Source organism: Anomaloglossus baeobatrachus, chromosome 1 (assembly GCF_048569485.1).
Source record: "Anomaloglossus baeobatrachus isolate aAnoBae1 chromosome 1, aAnoBae1.hap1, whole genome shotgun sequence".
Taxonomy (NCBI): Eukaryota; Metazoa; Chordata; class Amphibia; order Anura; family Aromobatidae; genus Anomaloglossus; species Anomaloglossus baeobatrachus.
The window spans coordinates 501,210,364-501,235,191 of record NC_134353.1 but is presented as its reverse complement, the minus strand read 5'-3'; the positions used below and the strand labels follow the sequence as shown (position 1 = coordinate 501,235,191).

At 47.0% G+C, this 24,828-nt stretch overlaps 1 long non-coding RNA gene across 1 annotated transcript; it reads right to left on the bottom strand.

Moving 5' to 3' along the window:
- Positions 1-635: 635 nt before the first annotated feature.
- Positions 636-1,574, bottom strand: LOC142295538 (uncharacterized). Its single transcript, XR_012751487.1, has 3 exons — positions 1,454-1,574; positions 1,210-1,347; positions 636-719 (listed from the first exon to the last, which is right to left on the bottom strand). It is a non-coding gene; the product is annotated as an uncharacterized LOC142295538 (long non-coding RNA).
- Between the last annotated feature and the right edge of the window lie 23,254 nt (positions 1,575-24,828).

Genomic DNA, 24,828 nt, shown 5'->3' with positions numbered 1-24,828 from the left:
CCCGGGCACAGCTTGGGCTGAGGAGCACAGTCGGGACTTAGGTCCAATATAACAAAAGAATATATCCGGCACACCACTATGCAAAAGAGGAATCTTGGAATTGGTTTGAAAAAAACATGGATTTATTGTGTATGTACAGGAAAGTCCGTCCAACGTTTCGATCCAAAAGGATCTTTCACAGGGACAATGGGACTAGTGTGAAAAAAACAACAAAAAACATACATAGAATTAAAAAACAGAAACAAAATGTCATCAGTGGTACACTGTAATGATTATATTACAGACATCATGAAAACAGCAGATACTGCAATGACAAAGATAACAATATGTATATGTAAATCCATAGATTTCATAGGCACCAACTGATGAAGCATGTAGATCTCCATTAAGACATAAAATAAATAACAATCTGTTGAAACATGAAAGAATTCGTTAGACAAGTGACCATACATAAAAATAAGACACGTACCCTGAGGTATACAAGGGTTGTCAACTCCTATCAGTGCAGGAGGCCATCAAAGTGTACCAGAAGGATGCAAAAGCGGTCTATGAAAAAGGTAGATGAGGAAATGAGATGATGGTTTGAATAAAAAAAGGTCTGATTACACAAGTCAAACAGGAGAGAGGGAACCTACCTCAGTGTTTCTATAAAGTGATATAGTGCTAAGGGAGTGTCCAACAAGAACGTGCCGTGGTCTTGTGTATAGACGGGAAAAATCCTAAAGGGGATACATAGGAAAAAAGAGAGAGAGAAGTGAGGGGTAATCTTATGGTCCTACTTATAGAAAAACAGTTCTTTTTTACAGAGGTCTTTTGTATAAAAGTGTAATGGGGCATATAAGTATCAACCTACCGGATCAATGGAACCAAAAATGTTAGTTACACAATGTCGGATGGGGGAACCGATCATGCCACTGACTGGGTCACATTAGTGTAATTCCTTTATATAACATGATCTGTATAGGCAATAAAATGTACAATGTGAGTAACAAAGGAGGAAGAAAGAAGCAGAAGAGAACAAGGTAAGAGGGTGAACGTACCGGAGAAGGGGAAACCTTGCTGGTAAATAGGGCATTAATATTAAACGTGGAGTGGCACAATGACGGTCACTAAGATGAGAACAAATAATAGGTAGTATATGTTACATGACCCTATATCTCAATAAACATTAGTGACAGGAACAATTGAGAGTACGTAATTCTCCTGTACCTGTAAAATGCGTATCACTGGGTATATGGCTGGTTTGTAGGTAATAGCTTTTGTTGGAAAGACATATACCAGTTCCCTACAGAGGAGGGATCCAATTTGTCTGAGGGGAATTCCCTTACAGCAAGCAGAGCAGGAATGCTGGATTAAGGAGGAAGAAAAGGGGGGAGAGAGACCTGTAATTACTATACACTTATTCCACTGGTGCATATAGAACAGAGAGAAGTGTAAAGCAGAAATAGTATACCTTCCAGAGAGGAGGAATGGCAGTGCTGCCGGCTGAGAATGGGTAAACGGAAGCCTGCAACTAAGGTAATGTAATTATGATTAGCAGGCAAACAAGCATGAAGAGATAAGCATAAAGATAAGAAAAAGGAGAAATAGGCACCCCATGTGGTGTCATTGTTACTGTACCTGCGTTGGTGGGAAGGTGGATCTCCAGTGATGGCGTCAGCACTGTATGTGTGTCTCAGAGGGATCTTTATACACCTCTGCATTAGGACGCTGCGTCCACTTCCTGTATCGGAGTGGAACGCAGCGTGGAGTGTGGAGCGCACGCCTGCGCATGCGCATTGGTCTCGTAACCCGCGCATGCGCAGAACGAATGTAAAACAGTGTTTATCTCTAAATGAAGGAGGTGTGGCGTTGTGATGGTATGTTAAGTGCTTGTTATTGGCTACCATGCGGAAATGAATAGATACTATGCGCGATTAGCGCCTGGGGCATATGTGGACGTTATGCTATGTGTTTATGATAAGGATCAAAAGGGTCATATAATTATGCAAATGTAAGATATGTGTAGGGACACATGAGGGGGCATACTGAATGTGATTTACAGAGGGAAAATGAAGAAGAGGAAGGAGAGAGAGGAGGAAAAAGAGGAGGAAAAAGAGGCAAAAAGAAACAGGAAAGCGGGAAGGAATATATATGAACTAAGGAGAGAGGGGGTTGTGTGAGTGACATAACGCGTCTGGGGAGAATGTTAATATGTGCTGTAAGCTGTGCAGTGGTGGTATGGCTGTGTAGTGGTGGTAGATGGTGATTTACATATAAGAGTGATTTATATAAAAGAGTGAGGGCAGCGAAATAGCAACATATAAACAACATACATGCTAACAGATACTATTGGATAGATAAAAGGACAAGATCAGGTGTGTTCCTAATACAAACCTATATAGTGCTGACAGATGGGAAGTGAGGTACGTGATTACTGTGCTAAGAAGTGGAACGTGATGGGGTGCATCGGGGAGTTCACGTGGCTAGGGGAACCTGGAAGGTAAGCAAAACCATAATCAGACAGGGTAATCAGACAAAAAAATATGCATGCAAACTCGTAAAAAAATGTAATGAGAGATGTATCAAAGGGAGACTGCTTGCGTGTTGGAAGGACATGGTATATACTGATGGGGTACCGAACTCAAGCCTGTACCTCGTATTCCCGGTTGAGGCCCTTAGGTTCCAACGTACCCAGAGTATAGATCCAAAAAGACTCCCTTTCCTTAAGTTTCTTAATTCTATCACCACCTCTACGTATTGGAGGAACATGTTCAATGACCTGGAATCTGAGTTGGGCCACTGTATGTTTATGTGTCACAAAATGATGTGGAATGGGTAATAAAATTTGTTGACACCGTATAGTGGACTTATGCTTACTAATCCGGTCTCGGATATGTTGGGTGGTTTCCCCAACATATCCGAGACCGCAAGGACATTTGATCAAGTAAATGACAAAGGACGAGTCACATGTAAAAAAACCTCTGATGGGATAAGTTTTGCCTGTATGTGGATGTGTAAACATACTGCCCCGAGTGAGGTTATTACATTGAAAGCAATGTAAGCATGGAAAATTTCCAACTTTCGGAGTCCCGAGAAAGGTCTGCCGTAACTCTGCCTGTGAAGACCCTATGTCAGCTTTAACAAGGTTGTCCCTCAAATTCTTAGGTCTTTTGTGACAGAAAAGAGGTAAACTTGAAAATTCAGTGATCGAGGGGTAAGCTGTTTGAAGGAGGGACCAATGCTTGGAAATTATGCCTTTGAAGAGAGATGAGAACGGATGGTATGTTTGGACACATGTGACACGTGGGTTGTTGTCCTGTCTAGCTCGTGGTTTCTGTGTATAGTTGTGAGCAATTTCACTAGGGTAGCCTCTGGAGGCAAACTTGTCTCCCATTTCTTGCAGTCGGGTTTGGCGCTGTACAGGATCAGAGACAATACGCTCAATTCTCTTGGTTGGTTAGCCCCGGGCACAGCTTGGGCTGAGGAGCACAGTCGGGACTTAGGTCCAGGCATATTCTATCTACCTTCACACTTCTGGGAGCACTACAATACCTGTGGCTTGGAACAGGAAGCTCAGCCCAGGTTCTCTACAGCTACCAGGGATTCCAGGGTCTGCGGTGAGTGCAGGAAACACTCGCAGCGTGTTCCACATTCCATCCACATGATTGGGACCCCGAGCAGAAAGGACACACAGTGGGAACACCGGCGGTGACTTCCGAATTATCTGGGATCGGCTGGGGCCCATGACGGCAGAGACCAGTACTCTGAGTGCAGCACTTAAACTGTGAGTAAAAAGACCTGGAACCGCAGCAGCTGACTTAGCCTCTTATTGCCGATGCGGTCGCCCCGTGCTTTGACGCCAACGGTCATTACAGTCCCTCATCATCCTCCCTGGGGCCCGCTCCACCTGTGGGGAGCAGAACCATCCTTGCTGTGACACCACTAGCCACGGAGGACATCACCTGCAGCGGCGGCTAATCCCTGGCCGCGTACCACAGGTGGCATCACGAGCCAAACTACTATCCCATCATCCTCCCTTTTATTGTACACCTCGGGGCCAAGGTGCTGGGCAGTGTCACACGTGACATCCCAGACCTGACATCACCGGCTCGGCGATGAGTATGTTTAACCCCTTGCCCCATAGATGCTATACTAGCATCAGAGCAGGTCAGCACCTTCAAGGCATAGAGGGACAGTTTATGCCATGGGTTCTGCTTGGATACCAAATAGCTAGACAACACAGATGAATCATGAAGGATAGTGGTATGGTTGGCTAGGTAATACATCTTCACCATCTTCATAAACTTTTCTTTCCTTATCAGAGTACCATTTGCATCACGGACTGGACACTGGGAGAGCCTAATAAAACTTTTGTAGACCTTTCATAGTATTCCCCTGCCTCTGTGGGTCCTGCTATGTTTCTTCCACCTCTCTACTCTTTTTGCAAAGAACTCTCATGTCAACATTGTCAGATGGGAATTTGTTGACCAATTCTTCAACTATGGCCATTTGATATTGCAACATTTTAGTAGCCCTCTCTGCTGCATGAAGGAGAGATAAAAGCTCTCCTTGTAGCATGGGCCAAGAAAACTGCACAACCAATAAACAGTTTTCGCCAAAATGCATATAACGAGAGGATCACAAGAAAGTCTGCGGGACATAAAGTCTGCCATGTGTGCCAGACTCCCCACATGCAGAACATCAGTCACCCCACCGGAATGACGAATCTCCATCTATTCCTCTTCTTCCATCTCCTCCTTTTGCTCCTCCTATTCAGGCCATTCACGCTGAAAAGATAAGAAACTGGTGTTGGTAGTAACCTCTGTAAAGCAGGCAACTGTCTCCTGTTCCTCCTCCTCAGCTTCCTACTCTTCATTATCACCCAATCCATACTGAGAAGAAGAGCTGAGGCTGGGCTGAGTAATATCACCCTGTGTACTTTCTTCCTCCACCTGGTCCGCACGCAAAGCTTCCTCTTTAATTGTGAGCAGTGAATGTTTGAGTAGACATAGAAGCGGGATGGTTACGCTGTTTATGGCATCATCACCGCTCAACATCTTGGTTGATTGCTCAAAAGTTTTGGAGAACTGCACAGATGTTAGACATCCATGTCCACGCGTTGGTCGTTATGTGTGGAGGCTGACTGGAATACCAACTGGCATGCTGTAGCTTCTATTCAACTACTGCCCTCTGTGCTCACAAAGCCTTGCCAACATATGTAGTGTTAAGTTCCAGAATGAAGTCAACTTGTAAACCAGTCAGTTAGCTGGCACTTACAAGTGCAACTGCAGCACTACCAGACCAGCAGCAACAGTAGGTGACTTGCGGAAATGAGTGCAAAATCAGTGTTCTTTGACAAGTAACTCAGGCAAATCTGGGTAGGTTTTCCGAATGTGAAGAGCAATTAAGCTGAGCACTTGGGCCAGGCATGGTAAGTGTGGCAGCTTCCCAAGCTTCAGAGCTGCCACCAGGTTATGGCCATTATCACACACAAACATTCCTGGTTGGAGATGCAGCGGTGAGAGCCACATATCTGTTTGCTCTATTAGAGATTTTAATAACTCTGCGGTTGTGTGCTGTTTGTCACCTAAAGATATGAGTTTCAGCAGAGCTTTTTGCCACTTCACCAAAGCAGTGATGCAGTGCTTCCAGCTTGTGACTAATAGGGATGACAATTCAGAGAGAGAGGATGGGGAGTGTGATATCTGCCCTTGACCACAGACTCAGCATGACTGTCCTGGACAGACTAGGTCTAGCTACCAAGTCAGCAGGATCTCAAGAACACTTAAACCCTTTAACCCCTGTACAGGGATATGGAACTACAAAAGGTCCAGGAGATTACTGCCTATGGAAGGCTGCAATCCAGGAAAGAGTGGTCATCAGGCAGGGTCCATACCAGGAGGCACAAAAAGGGACCAAATTGTCAGGCAGGAGCATAGTCAGGAAATCAGGCAAAGGTCAAAACCGGAGATGGCAGCAAGGTACAAAAACGGCAGGCAGGAGATGAGTCAATGAGCAGACAGAGGTCAAAACACAGGGATCAATAGTCAGAACAGTAACAGACACTAGCAGGAATACAAAACTATCTCTGGCAGGGATCAGTAGACAAGAGGGGGAATTAGAAGGGTTTGGTATCTTCCCATTGGCTGTAGCTAAATAGTGGTAACTTCACCTGGAAGACACATGTCACCTTCAGTCAGCCAGTAGTACTGCAGGTCCCAGGGAAACCGAGATTAGTGGATGAGCGGAGGCTGCACCCACCAGAGCCACTTGTACTGACTCCTCCCCTATCACCAGCACTGTCCATGGCGGGAATATGGCAGTGCCTATTAACCGGAGCAGACTCCGGTGAGGACGAGACAGGGAGGAGGTGCAGGAATGGGTGTAGGTTGTGGAGGAAAGCCTTATGTAACTAGGGTTTGCAATTCTAGTAGTTGGTAGCACGTGTGCCATACCACGGTCCGACTCAGTTCTGTCCTCCACAAGTTTCACCCAGTGTGCTATCATGGAAGTGTAGCATCCCAGGCCACAAGCACTTGTCCATGTGTCGGTGATTAAGTAGATCTTCCAAGTAACTGTGTTGGTCAGGGTTTCAGTATTCAGAACACTAAATGGCAACATTTCCAGGGCAAGCAGTCTGCATATGTGTTTGTTTAGGCTTGGGCCTATGGGTAGGTGGCTGCATATTTCCACTTGAATTCCAAGGCCTGAAGTAGAAACAGCTGAATGCTGCAATAGAGCAAGGAAATGGACTGGCTGATGGTGTTTGCAAATGTGGCGCCCTGGACAAGCCAGGTCGTCACAGAACTACACCAACACACCCCACACCCCGGTTAGGCACACCGAAGCCAAACACAAAATCCTTGTTGCCTCCCTCCAGGGGCTGATGTCCACACCAGGGGGTGGGCCAGATGGTTGGTCCCACCCACCGAGGAGTTCACAGTCCTGGAGGTGGGAAAAGGAAAGAGATCAGATTAGAGTTTTGAAGTGAGAGGAGCAGTCTGAAGGCGGTCCGGGTGTGTGGCCCGGACGGAACAGCAAGGTGGGAAAACGGTGGTGACCGTCTGCAGGAGAGGCTAATTGGAGCAAACCGTATGGACCGTGCATGGTCGGTGGCCCGTCGGTACCGGATCGGAGAGTAAAGAGAAGCCAGCACCATCCGGCAGGGCTTACAGACCCCAACAAGGCTAGGAGTCACCGTTGAATTTGTCAAATCCATTAGCGAAGGGAACCTCCGGGGTTTCCCAGCAGCCAAGACCCGATTGAAGGCAACCGCTCAAACCGTAGAGGGAAACACAGTCACCGCCAAGGCTACAGCTCCCAGGGCCAGAGCCTGCGGGCAAAAGGGGTTCCCTCAGCCTCCATCCAAGCTGGGGAGGGGGTTACCAGTGGGAAGCCATTGGAACCGAAACACAACACAGGTGCAGGGAAAGGCAGTCACCATCAACCTGCTAGGAGGAGAAACACCGCGGCCGTCTGTGGGACCCGTCCATCCAGCCGTTTGTTTTACCGGAGACTTTGCATTCGTCATTGGCTGAGTGAGTACCACCGTGCCGCGCGGCACAGCGCTGCACCCGCGACCCTGCACCTCACCAGGCCCCGTAACCCGCCTGCCATCCATCCCTACCCACTCACCGGGGCCCCGGGACAACCAACCCCCCTACCCATGGAGGGGAGAACCAACATCCAAGCTGCTCCCTGTCATCGCTCCCGGGATCCCCGTCCAGAGCAGCGGTGGTGTCACAACTTCACCACAACCGTGGGTGGCGTCACGGACAATATCCCTAAACCCAAACCACCCCTTTCACTCACAGGCGAGGAACGCCGCTCGAGTCCCCGGGATCCGGCCCAGCGCTCGAGCCACCACCGAGCAGCAGCAGCCGGACCCGAACAGTGGGTGAGCGCAGCGTGCCCTCCTCCGCCCACGACACAATTGTGTAACAACAGGTGCAGGATGGGAGGCATCCACGCCTGCATCCTGGGCAGGGATTTTCCCAGCATGTAGCATAGGGGAAGAGGCAGTACTTTCACTCACAGACACTGATTGTGAACCGAAGCAGTCAGCCCACCTTATTGGGAGCTTTGATGACATGTGTCTGAGCATGCTTAAGGTGGCTTGGCTGGTAGTGGTTTGGCTCCTGATGATCTTGGAACTGCACCGGTTGTAAATCACTATTTTCTTGTCTTCCGGACTATTAATAAATAAGCAATGGACTTGGGAAAACTTAACCCTTTGCCTGGGATCTGGCCGTGTGTGGGTGCTGTGGTTAACAGTTCTACACCTTCTCCCTCTGGGCACCCCACTGTCTCTTCCTGGATGTGACGGTGCTGTGGTTTCCTCCCCCTCTGCACTGCTGTGCTCACCTTGCATACCACCTCGCCATAATGGATTCATGACTTCACCCACCACCTCATCTTCCACTTCTACATTCTGTTCCTCCTCCTAACTTGTTCACTTAAGATGACTTGGTCTCACCATCAACCAACTCTATAATTGCTGTTCCCCACCTTTGGCTTCTCCTGACCATGGGGACCACCACACGTGATCTCCTCGTGCCCCTGCTGAAACGTGTACAGTGGGAGGCCTGATGAAACCGTAAATGGAAGGGTAAAAATTTCCTTTGCGTTTCCAAGTGTGGGGTCACTTGCATCCTGGGACTCACCATGGTGGGAGGAAGATAGATCAGGGTGAGGATTATGTGGTCCAGACACTTGGCTAGTGAGACTGGACTGTGGGCAAGACAGGGTGGTGCTGGGAAGCAGACTGGAAACATGATCTGCCATCAAGCACACAACCTGCTCACACTGTTCTGGCTTTACGCCTCGCTGCAAAGTGGGACAGGAAGCTTGGTCTAGATCAGGTGTCTCAAACTCACCTGGGTATATGGGTCTCACATAGAGAAAAAAAATATTTGGGGGGCCGCATTCTTTGCAGTGCCAAGTGACATTTTTAGTGATTCCATGTATTTTCTTCTGTACACTTTTGGATCACTTTTTTTTAATTTTTTGCTTGTTTATGATAGCAAACCTACACTTTTTGTTACATTAATATGTAAAAAAGCATTTTTAAATGGTACAAAAAAAATTTGATCCCCTTCTTTTGCCCAGTAGTAACATTCCCCATGCTTGTTGCCTGTAGTAATATGCCAATCCTGTTGTAATGTGCCCATCCTTGTACCCTGTAGTAATGTGCCCATCCTTGTCGCCTGTAGTAATGTGTCCATCCTTGATCCCCATTGTTGTCCCCTGTAGTAATGTGTCCATCCTTGTGCCCTGTAGTAATGTGCCCATCCTTGTCGCCTGTAGTAATGTGCCCATCCTTGATCCCCATCCTTGTCCCTTGTAGTAATGTGTCCATCCTTGTGCCCTGTAGTAATGTGCCCAATACTAATGTGCCCATGCTCGTGCCCCATCCTTTTCCCCTGTAGTAATGTGCCCATCCTTGTGCCCTATAGTAATGTGCCTATCCTTGTGCTCTCTAGTAATGTGCTCATCCTTGTGCCCTGTAGTAATGTGCCCATCCTTGTGCTGTGTAGTAGTATGCCCATCTTTTTCCCAGTAGTAATCTGCCCATCCTTGTACCCTATAGTAAAGTGCCCATCTTTGTGCCAGTAGTAATGTGCTCATCCTTGTTCTCATCTTATAGTAATGTACCCATCCTTGTGCCCAGTAGTAATGTGATCATTCTTATGCTTTGTAGTAATCTGCCCATCCTTGTGCCCTGTACTATTGTGCCCATCCTTGTGCACCATCATTGTGCCCTCTAGTAAAGGGCCCCATCCTCCCCATCCTTGTACCCTGCAGTAATGTGCCCATTCTTGTGCACTTTAGTAATGTTCCCATCTTTGTGCCCAGTATTAATGTGCTCATCCTTGTTCCCATCCTGTAGTAATGTGTTCATCCTTGTGCCCTGTAGTAATATCCCCCATCCTTGTGCCCAGCAGTATTGTGCCCATATTTTAGTATTGTGCCCATCTTTGTAGTATTGTGTCCATCCTGTAGCATTGTGGGCATCCTTGTAGTATTGTGCCCATCCTTGTAGTATTGTGCCCACCCTTGTAGCATTGTGCCCATCTTGGTAGCATTGTGCCCATCTTTATAGTATTGTGCCCACCCTGTAGTATTCTGACCATCCTTGTATTGTGCTCATCCTTCTAGTATTATGCCCATCCTTGTAGTATTGTGCCCATCCTTGTAGCATTATGCCCATCCTTGTAGTATTGTGTTGATCCTTGTAGTATTGTGCCCATCCTTGTAGTATTGTGCTTATCCTGTAGTATTGTGTCCATCTTTGTAATATTGTGTCCATCTTTGTAGCATTGTGTCTATCAAAGTTGATTCAGAATTGATTGGAAGATTAATAGAGTTAACCCCTTCATGACCGAGAACGTACCAGTAAGTCCTAAATCATGAAGGGGAATCACCACCGGCTGCTGCGGTGAACCGGTGTCGATCCCTGCACACGTCTATGTAGTGCAGTAAAATAAATAAATAATTTTAAAAAAACGGCGTGCGGTTCCCCCCCAATTTTGATACCAGCCAAAGTAAAGCCACACGGCTGAAGGCTGGTATTCTCAGGATAGGGAGCCCCAGGTTATGGGAAGCCCCCTAGCCTAAAAATATCAGCCAGCTGCCACCCAGAATTGCCGCATCAATTAGGTGCGACAGTCCCGGGACTCTACCCGGCTCATTCAGAATTGCCCTGGTGCGGTGGCAATTGGGGTAATAAAGAGTTAACACTAGAAGTCCCAGAAATTTTGAACTCCCCCCTGAAGTACCAAAAGAGGGTCAAATGACCCTTAGTCCAAACTGAATAGAACTAACTAGAAACTAAATGGCTAAACTCAATGGAAAACAACAATCTCCTGTGGTGCGACAGTAATGGCCTTAATTACAGAACAAAAGACGGTGATTATAGGATGTTAGCTAAAATCCTTCAGGTCATTCGACCCTTCTCTGGGTTCCAAAGGTAGAAATGTTAAATGACCCCTCTCTGGGACTTCTAGTGTTAATGGCATCCCATAGCTGCCACTAAGTCCTAGGTTAATCATGGCAGGCGTCTATGAGACACCCCCAGTGATTAAACTGTAAGTGAAAATAAATAAACACATACACCTGAAAAAAATCCTTTATTTGGCATAAAAGACAAAAAAACCCCACCCTCTTTCACCACTTTATTAAAATCCCCAAATACCACTCCAGGTCCGGCGTAATCCACAGGAGGTCCCACGGCGCATCCAGCTCTGCTACATGAAGCTGACATGAGTGGCTGTAGAACGCCGCCGCTCCTGTGAGCTCCACGCAGCAACTGAAGTGAGCCGTGTGTATCAGCGGTGATGTTGTACCGTCCCCGCGACAGCCGACGGGCTGCTCGGATCTGGATCCGCAGTGGCTCGAGGGGTCTCCAGACCCGAGGCGGGGTCGCGCGGCTGCTTAAAATAAAAAAGGGGAAGAAAGGGTGGATTCGATAGTGTTCATGACGCCACCCACGGGTCGTGGTAAAAATGAGATACCACCACAGCTGCGTTTAGGAGAGAGGGAGAGTTGCCGAACTGCCCTCCATGGCAGTACTGTGTCCCTTGCCACTACCCCCTGCGACTGGGGTTCCAGCTTCTACCAGGCTAGGCCAACGTCTGGCACCTGGGACGGGTACAGGAGCCCAGCATCGCAGCATGACCTCTTTCTGTCACTGCTCACTGACACTCTCTGACTACTCCTGACACTTCTGGCCCTTCTTCTACCATCCCTCCATCTGGGTGGCCCTATTCCCCTCAGGCTGCCCAATGGGTGTTTGGTGGGTGTGGTGCAGAGTGTTCCTCAGGATTTGTGTATACCTGTTCTTAGCAACACCAAAGGGACAGGACCCGTAACAAAGGAGGAGCGGGTACCATGCAGAAGGGAAGATTGCACGGCACCCTTGTGACAACCTGATAGGCCAGGGCGTCACAATGTCACTCAGGTGGAGGACTCCAGCTGGCTGTGGGTAACCTGAGTGATGGCACGGCTGATTGCATGGCTCACTTCAGTCACTCAGGGGACTTGTGTTCACACTCATCGGTGAGTCCTTCACCTGTATTCGCAAATCAGGCCTCAGCACACACACAAAGCCGCGCAATGACAATGAAGTCGGTGAAGTTCATCCGAGTTCAATCTGATTGCGCGGCTCTCTCTCGCAGCCAACCATGTTCTATGGGGATGTAGCAGAGCCGAGTGGGACCGCACTGTCAAAAATGCATCCAAAATGCATTCAGAATGCATCCAAAATGCTGCGAGTTCACAACATGGCTGCTGGCTTATATAGCCCCTATGATGCTGTGCGGCCAAGCCAATCACAGTAACACTACAACAAAGATGGCTGCGGCGTTACTGTGAGGGCAAGCAACATCAGATGCGTTCACTGACTGGGAAAACAGGCACCAGGAAGTCAGAAATGAAAATGAAAGTATCGGAGCAGATGTTGTTTTATCCATCGGATACCAAATGGTGCGAATAGCCTGTTATCCGTCGGATACCAAATAGTGGCGAATACATTCGCCCATCCCTAGTAAAAAAGTAATTTTCATTTTTTCCAACCACATTGCTTTGGTTCCTGTGAAGCACCTAAAGGGTTCATAAACTTCTTGGATATGGTTTTGAGTAAAGTGAGGGGTGCAGTGTTTAGAATGGGGTCACTTTGGGGTATTTTCTGTCTCATAGGTTTCTCAGTTACTCCAAATGTGATGTGGTCCCTTAAAAACTTTTTTTTGTAAATTTTGTTGTAAAAATGAGAAATTACTGATGAACTTTCAACCCTTCTAACTTCCTAACGGAAAAAAAAAAATTGTCTCCAAATTTGCGCTGGTATAAAGTAGACGTGTGAGAAGAGAAGTGTTATTTAGTAACTATTTTGTGTGACATATCTCTCAGATTTATAGTCATAAAATTAAAAAATGTGAAAATTGCAGAATTTTCAAATTCTTCCCCGAATTTTCAATTTTTTTCACAAATAAACGCATAAATTATCGACCTAAATTTACCACTAACATGAAGCATGTCATGTAAAAACAATCTCGGAATCGCTAGGATCCGTTAAAGCGTTCCAGAGTTATTACCTCATAAAAGGACACTGGTGAGAAATGCGCGAAATAGCAAGATCAGTAAGATCAAAATAGGATGGGTGGTGAAGGGGTTAAATGGTAGAGGTCAGGTAGTAATTTTCTGGATTTACATTGTAAACATTTTCTGCAGCAGGAATGATACCATATTAGTAAAGTACTTGTATGATCCAGTTGACAAATAGGAAATAGGATTTAAACTCAAAGGTCCAATCAGGGAAGTCTACCTGTACTACTTAAGGGTGCCTTACACGCTGCGATATCGCTAACGATATATCATCGGGGTCACGTTGTTTGTGACGCACATCCGGCGTCGTTAGCGACATCGCAGCGTGTGACAGCTAGGAGTGACCTTAAACGATCGCAAAAGAGTTAAAAATCGTTGCTCTGTGACACGTCGTTCATTTACCAAAAATCGTTGTCTGGTCAGTAGCGAGATTATTCGTCGTTCCTGCTGCACCACACATCGCTACGTGTGACACCGCAGGAATGACAAACATCTCCTTATCTGCATCCACCGGCAATGAGGAAGGAAGGAGGTGGGCGGGATGTTATGTCCCGCTCATCTCCTCCCCTCCTCTGCTGTTCGGCGGCCTCTAGGTGACGCCGCAGTAATGTCGCTGTGACGCCGAATGCACCTCCCCCTTGAAGGAGGGATTGTTAGGCGGTCACAGCGTCGTCGCTGAAAAGGTATGTGCGTGTGAGGCTGCCGTAGCAATAATGTTCGCTACAGCAGCGATCACCAAATGTCGCACGAACGACGAGGGCGGGTGCTATCGCGCACGACATCGCTAGCTATCGCTAGTGATGTTGCAGCGTGTAAAGCACCCTTAACTCTAGAGGGTCCACATCACATGTCTCAGTTTCATGGCAATACACAGAGTACTGTTCACAACTAGATCAGTGCTCACAGTAATGCTAGCCCAAGTTTCATAATTAGGTTACAGTTGCTTAACTTCTTAATCTTCTCTAAGCAGTCATGGGGCTCAGGAATATTTGACCAATTTATTTTAAATGAAATATCTTCAATTAAGAGTGAACATGTCTGTAGATAAAGGGCTGAGATATTGGCAATTCATTCTCAGTGTTACTGATCCAATTGTTAGATGGGGCTCTTTGCAGACTTTCTGTTTGACATAGTACATTTTTAGAACCCATGCACTGTTCCATTGTCTAAGCTATTGGCAAATTTAAACAAATATCAATAATTCCATTTGCTTCTGAAACACTTTTGCCTTTGTCATAGAGCTTGATTGGGTAATGATTCCTGGCGTTTCGCTCAGGCTGGAAAGTATGGATTTTCCTTCTTTTTGTGTTAAGTTTTACTTTTTTTTCTTTCTTTTCTGCTGTCTAATTTACACCATTCCCAAGATTCAAACCATGATCTTTTATTGGCTTGTGATAATTGACTATTTACATCTTGAGCAGAAAGCTAAGGAAAGAAAACGTTTATTAATTACGATGCAGCTGACATAGTGTGTAACATTGTAAAATAATTTCAAGCGGCACTGCGTGGGCATATCTAAGTTTACCGTGTGGTTTAATGTTTAATGTGGTAGCTCCAGGCAGCCAGAAGCTTACCATCTAACTCTATGGCTGTGTGAAGGCAAACAGGGAATTGGAAAGTCAGAGATTCTAGATCAGAAAAATTAAGATAGAAATTATAAGTACTTATTAACTCGTTTGTAGCTATAGTTCACAGTAGATAATATCATTAATCAGTTTATCATCCTAAAAAACCCTCAATATTATTTGCTAACCTAAGTGACACCTGATACTTTGCAATGACGAGGGGCAAACACCCCGAAACACTGTGTCTGCAAATTGGGATTCTGATCTGGCATAAATCCTAAGGGGCACTTTGCACACTACGACATCGCAAGCCAATGCTTGCGATGCTGAGCGCGATAGTCCCCACCCCCCTCTCAGCTGCGATATCATGGTGATAGTTGGCGTAGTGAACATTATCGCTACGCCAGCTTCACATGCACTCTCCTGCCCTGCGACGTCGCTCTGGCCGGCGACCCACCTCATTATTAAGGGGGCGGGTTGTGCGGCATCATAGCGACGTCACACGGCAGGCGGCCAATAGAAGCGGAGGGGCGAAGATGAGCGGGATGTAAACATCCCGCCCACCTCCTTCCTTCCGCATAGCTGGCGTGAGCCGCAGGACGCAAGTAGGAGATGTTCCTCGCTCCTGTGGCTTCAAACACAGCGATGTGTGATGCCGCTGGAACGAGGAACAACATCATAACATCGGTCATTTCCAAATTATGGAAATGACCGACGCTACACCGTGATACGATTACGACGATTTTGCGCTCGTTAATCGTATCAAAAAGGCTTTACACACTACGATATCGCCTGCGACGCCGGATGTGCGTCACTTTCAATTTGACCCCACCGACATCGCACCTGCGATGTCGTAGTGTGCAAAGTACCCCTTAGTCATATGCAAAGGATTGTTAAAAATCCACTTTTGACTTTTAGGATCGCTTCTTCCAATAGGTGGCGCTGCGCTAGAGTTCGTCTCCTTTCTGGAGAGACATTTTGCTAACCTAAACCATCTTAGCTCTCCACTGACCCTTACATTAACCCTTTACTATAGACCTGATCAAAGTGCAGCCCACAGGCTACATCCGGTCTTCCAACGTCCACTGCACGTGTCCCACAATCGCCACTATCTGTATCCTCAGGACGCAGTTAGCAGTGAATACATTGGTGGAAAATGAAGCTATCAGCTTCTTCTTCCACTTGTCACTGTGTGGGGCTGAAACTGTAAATCTGATGACATGATGTCATCACGTCTTCTACATGCAAAATTAGGTCACCATAAACAAGAGCAGAGAACAGCGCCGGGGGAATGGGAGCAAGGTAAGTTTGTGTTGTTGTTTTTTTTTCTATGTATTTGAAATATTTGGCTGTACATAAAATGGCTATGTGGGGGCTCATACAATATATAGGGGATTATGTGGGTGCTCACACTGTATGTCGGAGGGCTATGTGGGGGTTCATACTGTATAGAGGGGACTATCTGCGGACTTATACTGTATATTGGACAGCTATGTGGGTGCTCATACTAAATATAAAGAGGCTATGTGGGGGCTCATATTGTGTATAAGGAGATTTTTGGGGGGCTCATACAGCATATAAGAGGCTATGAGGGGGCTTTTGCTGTGTATAAGAAAATTATTTGTGGGTTCACACTGTATATAGGGAGACTGTGTAGGGGTTCATACTGTGTATAAGGAAGATATGTGGGAGCTCATAGTTTATACAGGAGGTCTATATAGGGACACATACTGTATGTAGAGGGTAATGTGAGGGCACATACTGTATATAGAGGGCAATGTGAGGGCTCATACTGTATGTAAGGGCTAATACTGTATGTAGGGGTATTTGAGGACTTATACTTTATATATAGGGGCTATGTGGGGTTGATACTCTATGTAGAAGGTTTATATGGGACTCATATTGTATATAGGAGAGCTATATGGGGGTTCATACTATATATAGGAGCTATGTGGAGGCAAATACTTTATATAGGGGACTATATGTGGGCTCAAACTGTATATAGGGCTAATACTCTTTATAGAGGGCTATGTGAAGGCTCATAGTGTATATAGGGGGCTATGTGGGGCTTATACTGTATATGAGACCATTTGAAGCTCAAACTGTACAAAGAGGGGCTGTGTTGGTGCTCATACTGTGTATAAGGAAGCTATTTGTGGGCTCATACTGTGGTTAAAAAGGCTATGTGTGGGCTCATATTTTATACAGAGGGAATGTGTGGGGGTTCATGCTGTACATAAGGGAGCTGTGTGGTATCTAGGAACTTGTACTAAACTGGGCAATCATATTGATAGGTCAGTTTTACCATATACTAAACACGGTAAATAAAAAAACGTATAAAGGTGTGCCGCCTGCGTGCCGGATCCGCGGTGGCTCGAGGCGTCTCTGGACCCAGGGGTCGTGCGGCCACTCAAATGAAGGGGGTATTTAGAGGGGGATTGTTTTAGAGTTCATGACGCCATCCGTGGTATGTGGTAATTTGGGAGTACCACCGCTGCAGTTGGGAGTACCCAAGGGTGATGGAATGGGGCAGCCAGGTGTTAGAACCTTCAACAGGTAGGGGGGATGCCCCGGGACTCTGTGATGGTGGGGGGGAGTGCCGTTGGGGTGCGAAGGGGTCACGTGCGTACTCACTCAGTCCATTAAGCTGACACCGACAACTGGATAAACCAAAGTTCTGGATACCGCTGCTGCTGAGGAGAGCTAGTTCGGGTCCCATCCCCAATGGTGCTGCCTGGTGATCCGTGACCTGCCCCCTGGCACTAAGTTTACTTCTCTGTTGGTCCCGGTAGTATGGAACTTGCCGGGTCCCGCTCCCCACTATGGCTAAGTGTGGGAGCTTGCTCTCAGGGTTCACGCTTGGGATTTTCTGGACCGTTTGTGTGGAAAGTCCTATCTCCCTCGTTGCGCTAGTACCCCGATTCTGGAGTGGGTGGAGAGTGGATCTTGAATGTTCCGTTCTCGTCGGTTAAATTGTCAGGTTGCCTGAAGCTACTCCCTGACCAAGGGTCCACGTACCCCGTCGTGCCCTGGTCCCAGCCTGGTGATGGTGCAAGGCCACCGGCTGTCCTCCTCGGCAGTTCTGTGCCCCTTGCCACAATCCCCTGCGACCGGGGGTCCAGGTCCTCTAGGCCCAGACCACCGTCTGCCACCTAGATAACTTCCTAGGAGCCCTGCTCCTGACCTCCTCTCTCCTTCACTTCCAAACTACGACTCTCATCCTCCTGACACTCCTTACCTCTCCTAATCAACCCCCCCAAGTGGGCGACCCTATTCCACTCAGGCCATCCACTGGTGTGTCTGGTGAGTGTGGTGCAGCGTGTACCTAGGATTTTGATTAGCTGATGTAGGCAACTCCATATAGTTGGGGACCCATAACCAAGAAGGAGTTGGATATTGCATGGGAGGGCAGATTGTGCAATACCCTGTGACGACCTGTAAAGGGTGCTTTACACACTGCGATGTCGCTACCGATATATCGTCGGGGTCACGTCGTTAGTGACTCACATCCGGCGCCGGTAGCGACATCACAGCACGTGACAAAAAGGAGCGACGATCAACGATCGCAAAATCATTCAAAAACGGGGATCGTTGACACGTCACTCCTTTCCTTAATATCGCTGCTGCCACAGGTACGATGTTGTTCGTCGTTCCTGCGACATCACACATCGCTATGTGTGACACTGCAGGAACGACAAACATCTCCTTACCTGCATACACTGGAAAGAAGGAAGGAAGGAGGTGGTCGGGATGTTACGTCCCGCTCATCTCTGCCCCTCCGCTTCTATTGGCCGGCTGCTTAGTGACGCCACAGTGACGTCGCTATGACACCGAACGCACCTCCCCCCTTGAGGGAGGGATTGTTTGGCGGTCACAGCGACGTCGCTGACAAGGTATGTTCATGTGATACTGCCGTATCAATAATGTTCGCTTCGGCAGCGAGCACCAAATGTCCCACGAGCGACGGGGGCGGGTGCTATCGCGCTCGAAATTGCTAGCAATCGCTAGCGATGTCGCAGCGTGTAAAGCACCCTATAGTCCGGGGGCGTCTTATTGCAATCATGCAATTGTTCTTCTTTTGCAATTTTACCGCACTTGGAATTTGTTTCTCATTCTCCAGTACAAGATGGGGCAGAATCAATGGTGTTGTTCAAAAGTACAACTCGTCCCACAAAAAACAAGCCCCATATAACCTTGTAGATGGAAAAATAAAAAAAACTTATAGCTCTTGGAAGAAGGAAAGGTTAAAAAACACAAAAAGCAGAAAATTGTCCTGTGGGAAAGGGGTTAAATGAAGTTTATTTTATTAAAATACAAGCCATGGCAATGCTGAGTACTTCAGCAGTGCAGCCATGCCGGTGTCTTCTTGCTCGAAGGCTGCTTAGTGTGTTCAGCTCCTCCTCTCAGCTTCTCTCCTTGGCCAGTTACCATAGAGTCTTCTCCTAACCTCCAGCCTGTGAAGAACTGCACGATTCGGAAGGACTCTTCTTTTTCTGCGAGGTGAAGGTTGCCGGGATGCTCACTGTTGCCTGTCAGATTCTTCACAGCAGTAATGCAAGCACAGGCAGATATTTATAATTTTTACAGGGTCTGCAGCTGATCGGTATTAATTGATACAGGGCCAGCAGCTGGCTCGTTCTCATAATTTTACTTGTTGATCTCTCCCTGCTTATGTTTATTCTGTGTTTTTAGTGGCACGGTGTTCATAATAACTAATAAGCGCATCCCCGTTGTCAAATTAAATTGCTGACAGGCTGACTGTTCTCATAATAATAAGGAGGGGAGAGAGGGCGCTCCTGTGTGGAATCGTTAAAACATAATTGGTGAAGGTGTATTTTGTACACTCACCTGATAGTGTTGTACTGCAGGTACAACACTGTTAAAGATGTTGACGGGGGGGTTCCAGTGCTCACCGATCCTCACTACCAGGGATCCTATCCTGTCAGTCCTGCAGGAGTTCTTGCTTGTGCAGCCGTTCTCACGATCGTCGTCATGGGACACGTGCAGCACAGCACCGTCGGGCCGGCGTCAGACAGCAGCTCCTCCTTCGGGCCAGATGATCCCGTGATCGCGGTAATGGTGTCAAACCAATCCTGTATTGCAGCGTCAGTGGAAGTAGCAAACTCCTGTTCTGGCTGCAGCAGCCCCGCGAGCTCCCAGAAGGAGAAGTATACTAAAAGTTCAATATGAAAAAATCACGGTATCGGCTGCGGTGCTCAGAATGGAGATGGATGTTAGAAATATAAATTTATTTGATGATATTATGGAGCCACAACGCGTTTTGGGGGCACATCCTCCCCCTTCCTCAGGTAGCCTACTAATGCCTCATTCTCTATTTATGTTTATTTTTGATTATTTTTTTTTTAAAAAAGGTCGACCGTAATCCATAGTGATGTCCCCCAATGTTCCCCAAAAGCGAACCTAAAACATAAAAAAAACAAAATTTAAAGAAATAAAGACACTCCCATTTAATAATTTATTTCTCTTCAAACTCTCTAAGCCACCAACACACCATGGATTTTCACCTCACGGAAGCATCCAACAAATCAGCGCCTTCTTGCTGCACTATCTGCAGCATGCTGCTGGTATTGTTATGATTAGAAATTGTGCTCACTATTGGGTTGCCAGTCTGTTAAATCTACAGTGCAAGAGTAAATTATGCCAGATGCTTCCCCCCGGAAAAGTAGTCGTGCATGCTGGAGTTTCAAAACAAGCTTATACACTATCGTAAGAGTGGTTTTACCCAAGGTAGCAACGAGGCACACAGTGTGCATTGCAGTTCTAGACTTCAAACCCTAGGAACATTGAGCCGACATCACAAATCATTAGCAATAGTGTTGAGCCACCCCCCTAGTGTTCGAGTTCGGTTCGTCGAACGGCGGGTCAGTTCGGCGAACGTTCGATGAACGTTCGACGAACACCTTTGAACCCCATTGAAAACAATGGGAGGCAAACACAAACACATACAAACATAGAAAACACCTTCTAAGGTGTCCAAAAGCTGACAAACAACTCACAAGACAACACAAACACATGGAAAGTGACAAGTATATATACTCATGCGAAAACAAAAGAGGTGGACGAGTAAAAGGAGGAGGAGACACAGATATAGACATGTCATGCCCTTCTAGAATCATGTAAAACACAGCAAGTGGACTCCAACCAGAGTCTCACTTTTTTCCAAAAATTGGGCCACAGACACCACTTAAGTGGCATCAGTTGTCCCCCAGTTGCAAACTTGACATGTTGATTTGCATGAAGCACAATCCAAATCCACAAGCCTTTACTCTCCCCAGGATGACACAGGGGTAGAAACGTCCTTGATGATCCATGACTTGTTCATCTTGGAACATTTTTAAAAAAACAAAAGTTTCAACCAAAGTAACTACCCCTTATCTTGTATAAAAGTATAAATTTTATTCAAAACACATAATTGACAAAAAGTGCAGGTTAAAAATCAATCTATTAGTGCATACTATAAGGCTGGGGAGGGTCCTTGGGCACCTTCCCTATCCTCTCCCTTCCTTCCAGTGGAGGTCGGCACCCTAGTATAATACGCCGTGGTGCCCCCACTCAACCGTTGACTGATCCTAGGTGGCCCTTTACTATACTCTGTATCGTGCTGCTAGCCTTAATGAGGGGCCTTACAAAAAAGTATAGTGTTTCACACTCATACCACTCATTATGCAAATATATAGGTATCAGTTAAGCCAATAATATCCCCTTGTTGTATTTTTAATTTTGTTCTGCAACATTTTTAAAAAAACAAAAAGGGGACTCCAACCAGAGTCTCCCTTTTTTCCAAACATTTCGCCACAGACACCACTTAAGTGGCATCAGTTGTCCCCCATTTGCAAATTTGACATGTTGATTTGCATGAAGCACAATCCAAATCCACAAGCCTTTACTCTCCCCAGGATGACACAGTGGTAGAAAAGTCCTTGCTGATTCATGACTTGCTCATCTTGGAACATTTTTAAAAACACAAAAAGGGGACTCCAAACAGAGTCTCCCTTTTTTCCAAAAATTGGGCCACAGACACAACTTAAGTGGCATCACTGGTCCCCCAGTTGCAAACTTGACATGTTAATTTGCATGAAGCACAATCCAAACCCACAAGCCTTTACTCTCCCCAGGATGACACAGGGGTAGTAAAGTCCTTGCGGATCCATGACTTGTTCATCTTGATGAACGCTAAGCCTGCTTTACACGTTGCAATTTCGCATACGATATCGTATGCGATTTGCAATGCCCCCATCGTATGTGTGGCACGTTCAATTTGTTGAACGTGCCGCACAAACGATTAACCCCGTCACACGTACTTACCCGCCCATACGACCTCGCTGTGGGCGGCGAACGTCCACTTCCTGGAGTGGGTGGGACGTTCGGCGTCACAGCGACGTCACGCGGCAACTGGCCAATTGAAGCGGAGAGGTGGAGCTGAGCCGGGTGTAAACATCCCGCCCACCTCTTTCCTTCCGCATTACCGTCCGGGAGCCGCAGGACGCAGGTAAGATCTGTTCATCGTTCCTGGGGTGTCACACACTGCGATGTGTGCTACCCGGGTACGATGAACAATCTGACATTCAATCCATGAGGAATGAACGACATGCATGCGATGAACGTTTTACCATTCAATCGCAATCGCACGTAGCTGTTACAGTCTACAATGTACCTTACGATGCCGGATGTGCGTCACTTACGACGTGATCCCGCCGACACATTGTAAGATACATTGCAGCGTGTAAAGCTGGCTTTAGTCTGTCCACATTGTCACTGGACAGATATGTGGGCTTATCTGTCAGCACATACCCAGCAGCACTGAAGACACGTTCCGAGAGAACGCCGGCTACGGGACACGACAAGATCTCCAAGGCGTAAGTGGCGAGCTCAGGCCATTTTTCCAGATTGGAAGCCCAAAATGAGCAAGGCTCCAGTTGCAGAGTCATGGCATCTATACTCACTTGGAGATACTCCTGTATCATCCTCTCCAGCCATTGACTATGTGTCAGACTTCTTGTCTCTTGTGGCCTTGCAAAGGATGGTCTAAAAAAATCATGAAACGATTCCTTAAAATTGCTGTTACCACCAGATATGGTGTTGCTGGTATGATTTGACTGATGATTAGAGATGAGCGAACCGGTCGCGGTTCGGCTCGAGGTCGGTTCGTCGAACGGAGGTCCCGTTCGAATTCGGTTCGTCGAACGTTCGACGAACCGAACTCGAACTGCATAGGAAACAATGGCAGGCATTCACAAACACATAAAAACACCTAGAAAACACCCTCAAAGGTGTCCAAAAGGTGACAAACAACTCACAACACAACACAAACACATGGGAAAGTGACAAGGACATATACTCATGCGAAAACAAAAGAGCTGGACAAGGGAAAAGAGGAGGACACACAGATATATGAGTATATGCAAGGAAACATCGATGCCATTACTGTGCTACTTGAGCCCTGCTCATTTTAGGCTTCCAATCTGGATAAATTGCCTGAGATTGCCACGTACGCCTTGGGGATCTTGTCGTGTCCTGCAGCCAGCGTTCTCTCGGAACCTGTCTTCAGTGCTGCTGGGGGTCTGCTGGCAGATAAGCACACGCGTCTGTCCACTGACAATGTGGACATGGCTCTCAGAGGACTTTTCTTCCCCTGGGTCAGTCAGGGGAGGCGAAAGGCACGCGTATTTTTGAGAGTGCTTCATGCAAAGCATCTTTTTCTTTTTCAAAAGGGGGGTCAACTGATGCCAGTCAAGTGGGGTGTGTGTGGCCCAATTAGTGGTAACGAGGGAGACTGTGGTTGGAGTCCCCTCGCTGTGTCTCTAAAAGAACCAAGATAAACAAGTCATGGCTCTGGGAGGACTTGTCTTCCCCTGGGTCAGCCAGGGGACGGGAAAGGCACGCGTATTTTTGAGAGTGCTTCATGCAAAGCATCTTTTTCATTTTGAAAAGGGGGGTCAACTGATGCTAGTCAAGTGGGGTGTGTGTGGCCCAATTAGTGGCAACGAGGGAGACTGTGGTTGGAGTCCCCTCGCTGTGTTTCTAAAAGAACCAAAATGAACAAATCATGGCTCTCAGAGGACTTTTCTTCCCCTGGGTCAGCCAGGGACGGGAAAGGCACGCGTATTTTTGAGAGTGCTTCATGCAAAGCATCTTTTTCATCTTGAAAATTGGGTCAACTGATGCCAGTCAAGTGGGGTGTGTGTGGCCCAATTAGTGGCAACGAGGGAGACTGTGGTTGGAGTCCCCTCGCTGTGTTTCTAAAAGAACCAAAATGAACAAATCATGGCTCTCAGAGGACTTTTCTTCCCCTGGGTCAGCCAGGGGACGGGAAAGGCACGCGTATTTTTGAGAGTGCTTCATGCAAAGCATCTTTTTCATCTTGAAAATTGGGTCAACTGATGCCAGTCAAGTGGGGTGTGTGTAGCCCAATTAGTGGCAACGAGGGAGACTGTGGTTGGAGTCCCCTCGCTGTGTTTCTAAAAGAACCAAGATAAACAAGTCATGGCTCTGAGAGGACTTGTCTTCCCCTGGGTCAGCCAGGGGACGGGAAAGGCACGCGTATTTTTGAGAGTGCTTCATGCAAAGCATCTTTTTTATTTTGAAAAGGGGGGTCAACTGATGCTAGTCAAGTGGGGTGTGTGTGGCCCAATTAGTGGCAACGAGGGAGACTGTGGTTGGAGTCCCCTCGCTGTGTTTCTAAAAGAACCAAGATGAACAAATCATGGCTCTCAGAGGACTTTTCTTCCCCTGGGTCAGCCAGGGGACGGGAAAGGCACGCGTATTTTTGAGAGTGCTTCATGCAAAGCATCTTTTTCATCTTGAAAATTGGGTCAACTGATGCCAGTCAAGTGGGGTGTGTGTGGCCCAATTAGTGGCAACGAGGGAGACTGTGGTTGGAGTCCCCTCGCTGTGTTTCTAAAAGAACCAAAATGAACAAATCATGGCTCTCAGAGGACTTTTCTTCCCCTGGGTCAGCCAGGGGACGGGAAAGGCACGCGTATTTTTGAGAGTGCTTCATGCAAAGCATCTTTTTCATCTTGAAAATTGGGTCAACTGATGCCAGTCAAGTGGGGTGTGTGTGGCCCAATTAGTGGCAACGAGGGAGACTGTGGTTGGAGTCCCCTTGCTGTGTTTCTAAAAGAACCAAGATGAACAAGTCATGGCTCTGAGAGGACTT